General features: G+C 53.9%; 1 pseudogene; it reads right to left on the bottom strand.

Annotated features, from left to right (window-relative positions):
• Nucleotides 1-9,063: 9,063 nt before the first annotated feature.
• LOC111744926 lies at nt 9,064-9,182 on the bottom strand (annotated as a pseudogene).
• Nucleotides 9,183-12,151: the final 2,969 nt, after the last annotated feature.

Genomic DNA, 12,151 nt, shown 5'->3' with positions numbered 1-12,151 from the left:
GTCAAAAACAGAGCCAAGTGGATCGAAATGAAAACATCAGGACACTGAGCTGAAAAGGGTCACCCTCTCAGAAAGAGAGGGAGCCCTCTCTCTTGGGGACTCTATCTTCTCCTTCATCCCCCACTCCCACCCCCCGCTTTAATTCCCATCCCAGCCGAGTCAGGATCCCTTGGTATTATTGCTTGATCCCCTTCAAAGAATCGGGCAGAAGGCCACAGACCAGCCCGGCTCTCCCTCCTCCGAGCGCCTTCCTCGTCTCGGCTGGCAAGGGCGGCCAGGAAAAAAGGCAAATGGAAACGGGGCCACGGTCACAGGCGGAGGGCTGGGCCTGCCAGCCCTTCAAAAATTAAATGTAAACTGTAAAAATCAATTATTTAAGGCATAATTGCCATTATTTTCTAATAAAAAAAAAAAAGAGATGAATGCTGTGATGGATTATGAGCCAGAAGAGAGGCATTTAATTAATTTCTCGAGCCTGCTTGAAAAAAGCAATCCCCGTGGAGTTGAGGGCTGCCACGGGCCAGGCCGGGCTGCAGCTGGCTCTGCCAGGCTGATGCCCCGAGCTCACGGTCTAGTCTGGGGCCCTTCCATGGCGGGCTGAGGCCTGGGTGGCCCAAGACAGAGCAGGAACAGCCCTGGTGCTGATGGGGGCACGGGCTGGGTGCTCAGGCCGACGCTGGCTTCGTGTCTGGACTTGTATGGCAGTCAGAAACGCTGACTGGGCACGCGGGAGGTCAGTGGAGGGCCAGAATCTGGATCCTGGAAGTTTGAGGTCAAGTCCAGACACTGAACTCAGCCCCTGCCCTCCGTCCAGACTACGGGACCTGCAGTGGGCTTTGAGGAGGAGCCGAGTTCTGCTCTAGCCCTTATGACACTGCCCCGTCCAGTTCACCGGCTGGACCCCGTCTTGTCACTCCTTTTCCAGTTCGTCTGGGTTCCTGGGTCCTCATGATGGCAATACCATGTGGTTTAAAGCCCACCATGTCCCTAGGTACGTGCTCTATACGTATATCTCGTTTCGTGCCCTCCGTAACCCCACAAAGTGGGGGTTGTTTCCGGAAACGAGAAGCCGGGGGGTTCGGCAGTCTTCCACTAACATGCAGTTAGTGGCAGAGTCAGAGTCACACCTGGGTTTCTGGCCTGCCCAGCCAATCTTTCCCTCTGTGTCACCGGCCACTGTCCCAACCGCTACCCCACGGTCCCCAAGGGTCCTCACCGGACCAGTCCTGGGTTGGGGTCGCTCTAACGAGAGGGGAGATTCCTGGTGTTGGGTATGGCCACTTCCAGAAGCGACGTTCTCTGGCCGCCTTCAGAGCTGGGTCGTCTCCCAACCACATCCGCTTCCCACATATCCGTGTGGGTGCCAAACCCCACGGCACCGGCTCCTGGTTCTGGAGCCTGCGCTCTCGCCCAGGCCTTTCTCTCCCGTCTCCATCTGGCCCACGGACCTGTCACCTGCACCCCCTAGCACCAGGCCCAGAAGACACAACTTCTCACTCGCCAGAAGCCCCACTTCTCCATTTGTCCTCGTCACAAACAGTGGTTAAGCTGTTTGGACGCCGAAGGAAAGAGTCCAAAGGTCTGAGTCTTCCTTTCCGGCCTGGGAGGGAAGATGGACCAACGAACAGATGACGATGACCTCTACGTACAGTGCTGAGCATGTCAGAGAAGGGAGATTTCCTGAGTCCAGGCAGAAGCGTGGGGAGGCAGGGGACACTTCCCGGAGGAGGGGACGTCGACACAAACTCTCAAAATAATGAGAAGAGCAGAGAAGAGGCTCCTGGGCCAGGTGCCCAGCATGTCTGCTGAGGGGAGGGAGGGAGGAAGGGAGACGTGTTCGGGGACCTGAGAGGAGGGGAGACGGCTGAGGCCGGGACAAAGGTAGGAGTAGGGTTGTGAAGGGGTTTTACATCCTTTCTTGAAAGACATGGGGTGTCGTTGAGGGAATTTAGAAGCAAAAGACTGACGGACATGGCAAACCTCCTCTCAAAGAGACGAGGCCAGCTCCAGCGTGCAGCGAAGAGTTCTGGGAGGGACGGGAGGTCCCGAGTGAGGAGGCTCCGGCCTCTGGGCAAGAGAAGGTGCTGGCGTAGGCTCTGCAGGGGCGCTGGGGATGGAGGGATGGAGAGAGATTTGGGCTTAGACAGAGGCGGCCTTGGGAGTCCTGTTCAGACACAGATTTCCATAAAACCAAACTCAGGAGGAGACAGAAGAAGCCAAGCAGCGGTTTAAGTGCCAGATTCCTTCCCGGTCACTTCTGGCCCCCAGGACACACTGCGGTGTCTATTTTCATGCCCCGCTTTGAGCTTTCAGGACACGTCCCTGGGAATTGAGTGAGCAATGCCATTCTGACACTTGTGTGATTCATGGTCCCTGGGACCGGAGCTCGGGAATCTGGCTCGGCTTCTGCGGCCGCTGGCATCTAATTGATTTAATACATCAGCTAAGGAACTGCTGTTTCTTGAGTGAAACCTAAAATCGCATTGCCTCGACAGCGCAGCTGAGAAGGACTTCAACCATCCAAACGCATAAACGGAGGTGGCGCCAGGACAGTCGCCGGAGTTAATGACTGCGCCTTAGATCTGTTGTCTCTCGTGTCTCCCCAAGGGGAGGCACACACGCAGGAGAAAGGAAGGAACCAGCCACGTGGGGGGGGGGGCTCTTTAGAGGGTGGCAATGGCCACTTGGTGAGAGAACAGGTTCCCCTGGACCCACACCCCCCTCCCAGTGGGGCTGAGATAGATAATGAATGTTCTATGAGCGGCTCTCATCTGAAGGGAACTAATTGATTCCAATTTTCATTTTACTGGATCCTGTAATTTTTTATGATGTCTTCCTTTATGACTTGGGAGGATTTGGCGCTGAGTTGCTGTGTAACAAGAAGGCTGTGTAATCCACATGATGATCATTTATTTACCAGCAGGACAAATGGCACTTTGTGTCGTTAAGAGGATGCCAGGCTCTCACCCTGTCGCTCTCCTTTTCCCATCTGAGACAGGTGTGTCAGTCTCAGAGCTACACAAGCCATCTTCTCCTCGGAGGAGAAAAGAGGGAACAGGAAGCCTCAAAGGAATTTCGGAGACGGATCTGAAGTCGCAGCCACCTTTCCCCCTGGCATTCTAAGAACAAATGGTAACGTTTTGGGGAAAGTCATGCTTCAAGATGATTCCCCGGCGGCAGGTGGCTTGAGACAGAATTTATTTAAGGAGAAGGGACTCGGCTCTGTCTACACATGGCCAGGGTGTTCTCTTCCCACAGCTGGCTGGGCACAGCTCCAGGAAGCCAGGTTCTGAGGCAGGGTTTCAAAGACTTAGGTCATTGCTGTTTTCTCCTCCTGCAAAAAAATATAGAAAGTCAGCTCCTCCCCGCAGCTGACTTCACAGGTTCCCGAATGTACGGCCTCCTTCATTCACTCGCTCATTCACTCTCTCACTCCACACGCGTTTGTCAAGTCCCTGCGGTGTGTCAGGCACTGGGGATATAGAGATGAATAACACACGTGGCCCTGTTGTCAAGGAACTGACTTTCTGGCAAGGGAGGAAGAAACGAGCAAGCCAATAAAAGAATATTCGAGCGCGGGGCAAGCCAGGGAAGAAGCAGGTACAGAGGAGGGCGCGATGAACCTGGGACGGCCTCTGACCCGGGGCGGGGGAACAGAGTTTGCAAACGCTTGTGGTAGGAAACCGGATGGCGACTTTAGGGGCCTATTAGCAGAAGTTCAAGGCGAGGAATGGCTGAGGTTTGGTGAGCCAAATCACGAGGGCTGTGTCTTGCCTTGCTAAGCAGTTTAGGTTTTATTCTGAAAGCAATGGGGAGCCAGGACAAGTTTTTAAGCCAAAAAGAGATACTACCTAATGTGCAATGTATGCATTTTAGAAAGATCTCACCAGCTGCAGTGGAGAGAGGCTTTGGAGAAGGAGACGGGGGGCATGAAAACCTGACCTAAGATGTCGGCAGTGAGCACGGTGAGGGGAGGGGGAGGAGGTAAGACACCAAGGAGAGAAAATCTCCAGGGTTTGGCGACTTGTGAGACATGGAAGGTGGGGGGAGAAGGAGGGAGTGAATTTTACTGCTGGGATCCTGACTTGGGGAGCTGGGTAGGAATGCTTTCAACAGCAAGGGATACAAACTTAACAGTGACTTAAGCAATAAAGGCATTTAATTATCTCACAGCAGTGAGAAGTCTGAGGTGAGCCAATTAGGTCTGGTTTAACATCTCAATAAATAGTGCCATTAAAGACCTAGGGTTTTTCTTTCTTTCTGCTCCCCCTCCTCAATATACTGGCTTTTTAACCTCATGGATGCAAGATGGCTGCTGCAGCTCCAGACATTTTCATGGCATTCAAGGTAAGGAGCAGGGGAAAGTGGTGGCCACAACCACATCTGTACCCTTTAATCAAAGAAAAAAAGCCTTTCCTAGAAGCTTCTGCCTATAAGTCAGTGGCCATCCCTAGCTACAAGGAGGCGAGGAAAATGAGTTTTTACCTTTTCTGACACTGACAATGGAGGCAAGTAAGGAGGAGAGGAATTGGGTGTGGGTATCGAGTCAGCGGTGTCACCCACCAAGATGGGAAAGGTAAGGGAAAAGACAGCATAGTCCCATGCCCTGGGGTAAGGGGGCCGTGGGAGAAAAAGCAGCCTCTACCCAGGAGCATTATGGGGAAGCGGGTGCTGGATCGGGGAAGCCTGGGGCACCGGTCCTGGGTCCATTTGCCTCACATCCACCCCTCGCCCGGCCCCTGCTCTGTGTGGCCGTATTTCCCTGGCTCCCAGCTCATTCCGCCAACGGGAGGCACTGAGGGAGACTGGAGGGAGGGGGGAAGGAGAAGTCAGGGTGCTCCTCCGCTCCCCGCCGCCACCTTTGTCTCCGGGGCTGCATCACCTCATAGGCTCGGCTCTCCAGCTCCAGGTCTCCCTGGCCGACCCCGGGCCCTCCCCTCTTTGTCCCTTCTGCCCCCCCGGTGAAGGTGGCTTCCTGCTGTAGCTAATCTCTGGGTCTCCTTACTGTCACAGTTTGGCTTCTCAGCTCCTCTACCTCCTGTGAAACCAGTTCCCTGGGGCGAATTCTCTCGATTTGAAGTATTCAGAATGGTTTATGTTTTCCTGGTTGGACCCTAACTGGGACGCCTGTCTTTGAAACGGCTAGGGGGTGTAGGAGAGTCTGTTTTCTGATGATGGTCACCGGAGGCTCCGATAAACAGAGAGAGAAAGAGAGGACAGCAGATGGGTGTGGGTCAGAGGAAAGGGAAAGAGGGAAGGGGTCTTGGGGTGGACAGGGATGAGAGGCCGGGATGGAAGGGAGCCATGACCGGGAAGGCCAGGAGGCTGAGTGATACCGGGTGCAGACTCAGCCGTTTCCAGCCTGTGCAGGGGCTTGCCTCCATTTGATATCCTGGAGCTGGTGGCTGTGGGGCTATAGCCACTGCTGACACGCAGAAGGAACTGCAGATGTGGCACTTGTCCCATGGGCTCGGTCGATAGAGTGAGGGGAAAAGGCAGGGTTTCTCCATTTGCATCCTCTGCTTGGGCACCCACGTTTTTGCTTCCTATGGATGTGCTAAGACATAGCTACCAAGATGAGACTGTGGAAGCTTCCGACAAAGCTCACATTGGGGCGGTCAGTTCTACCCACCAGGACCTGCTTGGTTATGCTGCTTTAACCACAGGCCCCCCCCCCCAAAATCTCAGTGGTTTAATGCCACAAAAGTCTATTTCTCACTCACGCTACATGCCTATTTGAAATGCCCTCATGCAGGGCACTTGAAAAGTCTACCTGGGGGCTCTGCTCCTCTTAGTCACCCAGGGATCTATCTGGTCCGTGTGTTCATGAGCACCATCGCTGTGGGAAGGAAACGTGGAAAGCTGTACACTAGCTCTTAAAGTTTCCACCCAGGACACCTCTGCTGATGTCACACTGGCCAAAGTCAGTCACATGTGACCAGAAAGAAGAGAAGTGCCATCTTTGCAAACAGACCTAATAAATGCATCTCGACAGAAATGGCCTGGAGCTTCCAGCCAACCATGCTGCTGCTGCTGCTTATAGAGGTGAGTGAGTCACTCACACTTTAGTAACAATTAGAGCACCTGCATTATGGTAGTAGGTCTACGTATGTAAGCTCTCTGAGGGCAGACATCTCTATTTTGATCACTGATGTATCTAAGCACCCAGAACAGTGACCAACACACATGGGGTGCTCAAGAAATATTTGTGGCATGAATTATTAACTCATCAAACCTCACAACAGCCCCGATGAAGCGGGTATTGTAATGATCTCCATTTTACAAGTGGAGAATCTGAGGGCCAGAAAAATTAATAGAGCACCAGAGCTGAACACCCTGAGTTAGACACCAGCATGGAAATCTGGGGAGCTCGTCTCCTCTGTCTTGGGTGTGCTTCTCTCCTTCATGCCAGATGCTGCTGCCTCCCTTTATCCGTCTGCAGTTTTTGTCTGCAGGGGGATTACTGGGCCCTCTCCATGCAGTTGGCTTTTGTCAAGGACCTCCCGTGCTGGACACTGTGTCGGTGTTGGTCTCAGCCCTTGAGAAACTCCCAGGCGAAGGAGATCCTCCAAGACAGAGGTTTTTTTTTGGAGATGAGGGGAAACCCGCCCCATGGGGAATGGCAATGGGAAAAGAGAGCACCCCAAGCTCTCGCTAGCACCAGGACTAGTTCTCTTCGGTTTGTTTGTCTCCGGTAGAATCAGGAGTCTGTGCTCCCGGGTCTCTGTCACATCACCCAGGGCGGCGGGGTCAGCTGGTTTTGCCCCTGTGGCATTCATTTCTTTTTGCAAGCGACAGCACTGCATCTCCCCTGAGGACCTGCTGGCGGGCCTGTCCATCCAGGAGCCCTGCCCTTGACTGGGCAGGCAGTGGGGTTCTCCAGAGGCTGATGTGAAGACAGAGACCTCTCTCGGTGCTGGTTCCCTGGAGAAGGCAAGGCGTTCGGTGTGTGGACTGCCCTACTCTTGGTCCCCTCCCTGGCTCTTGTCTCCATCCTGGGTTCTCTGAGCACCCCGCCCCCTCCATCCTACAAATCCCTTTCTGCATGGCTCAGCCAGAGATGCAAGTCTGCTGCTTACAACCCAAATCACCTAACCGATGCACGCGGGGTTACTAATTCCAGAGCCGGAGGGCAGCTCGGAGGCCATGCGATCCAGCCCTTTCATCCTGGAGCCGAACAAATTGAGGCCCAAGACTAAATTGAAGTCTGGGGAGTGGACGTAATGGTAGGCAGCGCTGAGTGCTGACTGTGAGCGAGTCAGCCGTTTTCCTAAGCATCCCGACAACCCAATGGCCCACCGTGAAGGTTAGCATTCCCGTTTAGGGATGGGACACCAAAGCACACAACAGCTGGGCAACGTTCCCCAAGTTGCACAGCTTCAAAGTGTCAGGGCCAGCGTCTGAAGCCAGGCCATTTGGTTCCAGAGCCCTGGCTGTGCCCCGATGCGCTCTTCTTCCTGTTGTGACACCCTCTGGGTCAAACAGCAGCGTGAAGGCTGCCAGGCTGATCTCAGACTCCTCCGTTCCCTCCTTCCCGCCCTCCTTTCCTTCCTTTTTTTCTCTGAGTCTCGTAGGGTCTCCACTTTTCTGTTTTGAGGGTTGTTTCCTGAGAGCCTGTTGAGCAATCAGGGGATGCAGGTGTTCACTGTGTGCCACACGTGTCCCTGCTGCCACCATGGCTGGGAGATCTTGTCCCTCCCCCGAGTCCAGGCCTGGGAGCCCACAGGATGAGCAGGGAGCAGCCCTGACCTCCCGCAGTGGGTGCTCTGCATCGTGCCACACTCCGTCCGGTGTGCCACGGGGCAGGTCCCACAGAGCAGTTCCATGGCGGACGCACAGCCACGAAGTGTGACTGACACTGGGTGCTAACCCCGTCTACACGCGTGCAGGGCCTCACCCCACCCCCGGAGGCCTTTGCGAGGCTCCCACTTGCACTTCCCCTCACTACCCGCTTCTTCCCAGGCAGCCCCCACTTCCAAGCCCTCAGCCTGGCTCCCACAGCCTCCAGACCCGGAGGAAAGAGCCCTCTGCCCCGCTCTCTCCCTTTCTGTTCCCCGCAGACCCCAGCTGGGGGGCCCTCACCCAAATGCCGGGAGAAGTTCCCCTCTGATGGGCTTCGGCCCTGCGTGAGGGCCCCATCCAGCAATGAGAACTGAGCCTCTTCCCATCTTACCCAGGAAATGAACCCCCTCCCCAGCCGGCTGTGACCTTCCTGGGGACAGCTGGTGCCGGGGTCCCTCTGTTAGCAGGACGTCGATCTTGCCCCTCGTGAAGCATGAGCCCCAGGCCTCTGCATCAGGGGACACCGCATTGTTTCTAAGTGCCAGTGCATATCTGCACGTGGCTCGTTTAGTGCTTTCCAAGACAGGGGAGCAGAGTCGAGGGGGTTATATTCTATTCTCAGAAAGATGAGGGGCTTTCTGGTTATCCTTCCCCCCCCACACACACACTATCACCACCCCACAGATATCTAGGGAGAAAGGACAGGGTGCGTGATGCACAAGCGGGTCTCACTTCTGTTAGCTCGGAGCGGAGCAGACAGGCATTACACACGCAATGACAGGCAGGGGCCGCGAGGGTGCACGGGACCTCTCTGTACTGTTTGTGCAACTTCTTGTGTGTCTATAATTATTTCAAACAACAACAACAACAACAACAACAACAAAAAACTAAGAAAAAGGGGAAAGACAACTACAGAAAGGTGAAGGATGAAATCTCCCTCTGTCTCCCTGTCCTGCCGACTGGCCTGTTTCTGCCCCGCAGCCACCCTCAAAACCCCTCGGTTTCTTATTTATCCTTCCAGAATCTATTTTTGCATATACAAGCAAATACAAACAGAAATGATGGTTCTTCTTTAATTTTTATGTAAAAGTAGTATATTAATACACTTTTCTCCCCTGTGGGTTTTTTTCGCTTAATAAATCCTAGAAATTCTTCCATTTCAACACACAGAGGGCTTCCTGGCTATTTTTTTGGCGGGGGGGGAGGGTGAGGCAACCCTTGGTTGACCTCACAGATTGCAAGGACCTTGTCAGCTTACCATTCCTTATTTTTTATTTTTTACACCTACAACACCTGGTCTTCCTAGGTAGTCTCCCATCCAAGTCCTAACCAGGCCCGACCCTGCTTAGCTTCCGCGATCAGACGGGATCGGGCTTGTTCAGGGTGGCGTGGCTGGAGACCTTCCTGGCAGTTTTTAAACGTGCACGTGCTTCTGTGGTATGGGTGTACCATAACTGATTCGACCAGCCCCCTTTAAGTGGACATCTAGATCGGTTTGCTGTTCCAAATATCCTTGTGCAGATGCCTTTCTTACCTTCCCAGAAGTGCAATCAGTGGGTCTTTTGCTCGCTTACCTCACGATCGAGGGGTAATACTTGGGAAGGCTGCCTGCCACTGCAGAAGGAGTGTCAGCTGTGCAGTCAGACCGACCTGGGTTTGAATCCTGGCTCTGCAGCTCAGCAGCTGTGTGACTCTGGGTGAGGTTCTTCACCTCTCTGGGCCCGGGTTTCCACATCTTAATGTGGGTGTTGATGCAGGACTCGTCTCCTAGGGTTGGGTGCTCGGCGTGGTGCTGATACGTATTTATTGCTATCCGAGTAATGAAACAGGGTGTCAGACCTTTCCTGCCTCAGCTTCCATAGCAGCTACCGAAGTGACAAATGTGACATGCTGATTTTCAGAGGAACGCTCTGAGAACGTGTTCCACCACCTTCCTTTCCGGCCGGATAATAAAACACCAGTGGGGCAGAGAAGAGAGACAGCCCTCCGGCAGGCTGCTCGTCAGGCGCCAGCTGGCTCCACTCTCCCTGTTGAAGTCATCCTACACCAGAAGTTTCTCAGGAGCCTTCTGATTCCAAAGGTGGCTCCACTGTCAGGCCCCAGGCCCCAGAGTTGGTTGGGAAATGCGGTTGCTGCTCTCTCAGGGTAGGCTGCCCGAGGCTGCTCTGGAGGGAGAGGGTGTCAGCTTTCCCTCTGTTGCCTCCCGTCACAGGACCTGAGAACCAGAGCTGTTTCAGAGGACATCCTGATGTCCGCCAGCAGGAGGATGGCACGGCGAGAGGTCATGAAGATTGGACCAGGCAGACCTGGAGACCGTGTGGCCTGGAGCAGGTCACTTCACCTCTGTGAGCTTTAAGATGGAGATCACACTCCTTGGCCCCCAGGCAGCCTCTATGCATCACCTCATTGAATTCTCACAGCAACCCTGAGAGACTGGCATATTCGGCAGCCCCATTCGGCAGATGAGAAAACCGAGCCTAAGGAAGTCCCATCACAGGTCTTTCCACCAACACAAGGATTCAAGGAATCTACTTGGTCAGCAGGTGGACAGTCTGCCAGAGAGGGGAGAGAAGTCCCCATTCCACTGGGCTTGGAGCTGCCTGCCACCTCTGAAGACACTGGCTCCACATAGCCCAAGTCCCTCCCCAACACCAGTCCAGCTGGGAGCAAACTGGGGAGAGATACAGTTGGCAGAGCACGTTAGCATCTCCTTCTCTGCTAATTAGTTTTGTGAAAATTTATTTATTTACCTATTTATTTTCACCAGAGAGCAATTGGGACTGTGGAAATGTGGTGACATGTTTTACGTAAAAAGGAAAGGAAAGGAAAATGCCACTCACTGCGAGGCTTAAATCGTCTCCCATGTGGACAATGAGCAAGAGTCTGGGAGGCTTCTGAACAAAGGCGGGACTGGGGACAGCAGCGCTCGCTGGGCGCCGGCCAGGCAGTTCTCTCGCACTCCAGGGGCCTGGGAAAACACGCTCACAGCCCGGACAGTGTCCACCTAAGGGTCACGTGACTGGGGTGGAACTCAAGGCCCTTCCCCACCTCCTGCTCTTGTTCATGCTGTCCCCACTGCCTGGCACGCCCTTCCTCACCTCGTCTACCTAGAAAACGCCCCTCTCTGGCTCAAGCGCCAGCTCAAGCAGCATCCCCTCTGGGGAAAGTTTTTGGACCCTCAGGCATGGAATGCAGCCCTCCCTCCAACGCCCTTTCTGGGCCACTATGGCACCTGTAGCTACGTTGAGGGATTCCAGGTTCATCTCTTGACTGAGCAGGTAGGCTGCTCTGCAAATTCTATTTAAAGAAAGGATAAGTCTCACAAGGTGATGACTGCTGGCCGAGCTGGGGAGGAAAGGCTCCCCAGAGGGGGGGGCTTTGAGCTGGTACGTACAGTCAAGTAGCTGAGAGGGTGCTGCTTAGCACGTGGCACTGGCTGGCTCACTTACCTGGGGGTCTTCCCTCCCACAATATATCTTCCTGAAGGCAGAAGGACGCACTTGACACTGTGTCCCATCTTAGCACTGGTGTTACATAGACGGCTATCTTTTGGAGAGAACTCGCTAGCATAGGTATTCACTACGTACTTGCTGAAAGGATGAATGAAGACATGGTGATATAACCAGGAGACACTGGCCCAGAAGTCAGCCAAGGTGAAGATTCCAGCCATCATCTTTCACTCCCTGTGTGATCATAGACCAACCATACTCACCCATACTCATTGCTTTTGCTTCTTTGTACTCCCCTCTATCTGTTGGCTGATAGTATGAGGCTAAGTGTAGTCTCTAGGATTCCTTCTGCTTGCCCTTCCTATCCTTAGAGAGCTTCCCAAGTTATGAGTTCCTTCCCCCAACTCCCAGATGGAAACCAGAACTCGCTTTCCTAGCCTCCCTTGCAGCTATGGTGCTGTCATGTGACCTGGCCTCCACCAATAAGACCTGCACAAGCTTTTCACTGGCAGAGATGTTTTAGGCTATGGAGAGGCACTGCTTGCAGCTTATCGTTCAGTGGAGAGAGGTGGAGCTTTTAGGGGCGGCTGTGGTGCAGGTCCCGGTGGTGATGGCCATGTGGGCCTCTTGTGGTATAAAACAAAGCACCTGTGTTGGTGGCAGGAGTGTCTCTAGCGGGCGCGGGGATGGAATGTACTGCCTCCTCAAAGCCTGGTGGTTCGTACTGCCTCTTCTCCCCAGAGGCCATGTGTAGTCTTCGGTTCTGTCCTCGTCCGCAGAGCAAAGCTTGCAATGTTCACATGCTTACCCACCTCTGTGAAGTCTATTTTCTTTTCTCAATCCACTTGGAGGTTGGCTGACTTTACAATGGAGAAAGACTAAGAAATCAAGAGTATGAGAGTGATATGCTGGGCTCTGTT

The sequence above is a fragment of the Pteropus vampyrus genome, unplaced genomic scaffold (assembly GCF_000151845.1).
Source record: "Pteropus vampyrus isolate Shadow unplaced genomic scaffold, Pvam_2.0 Scaffold143, whole genome shotgun sequence".
NCBI classification, from domain to species: Eukaryota; Metazoa; Chordata; class Mammalia; order Chiroptera; family Pteropodidae; genus Pteropus; species Pteropus vampyrus.
This window is presented reverse-complemented; position numbering and strand designations above follow the sequence as displayed.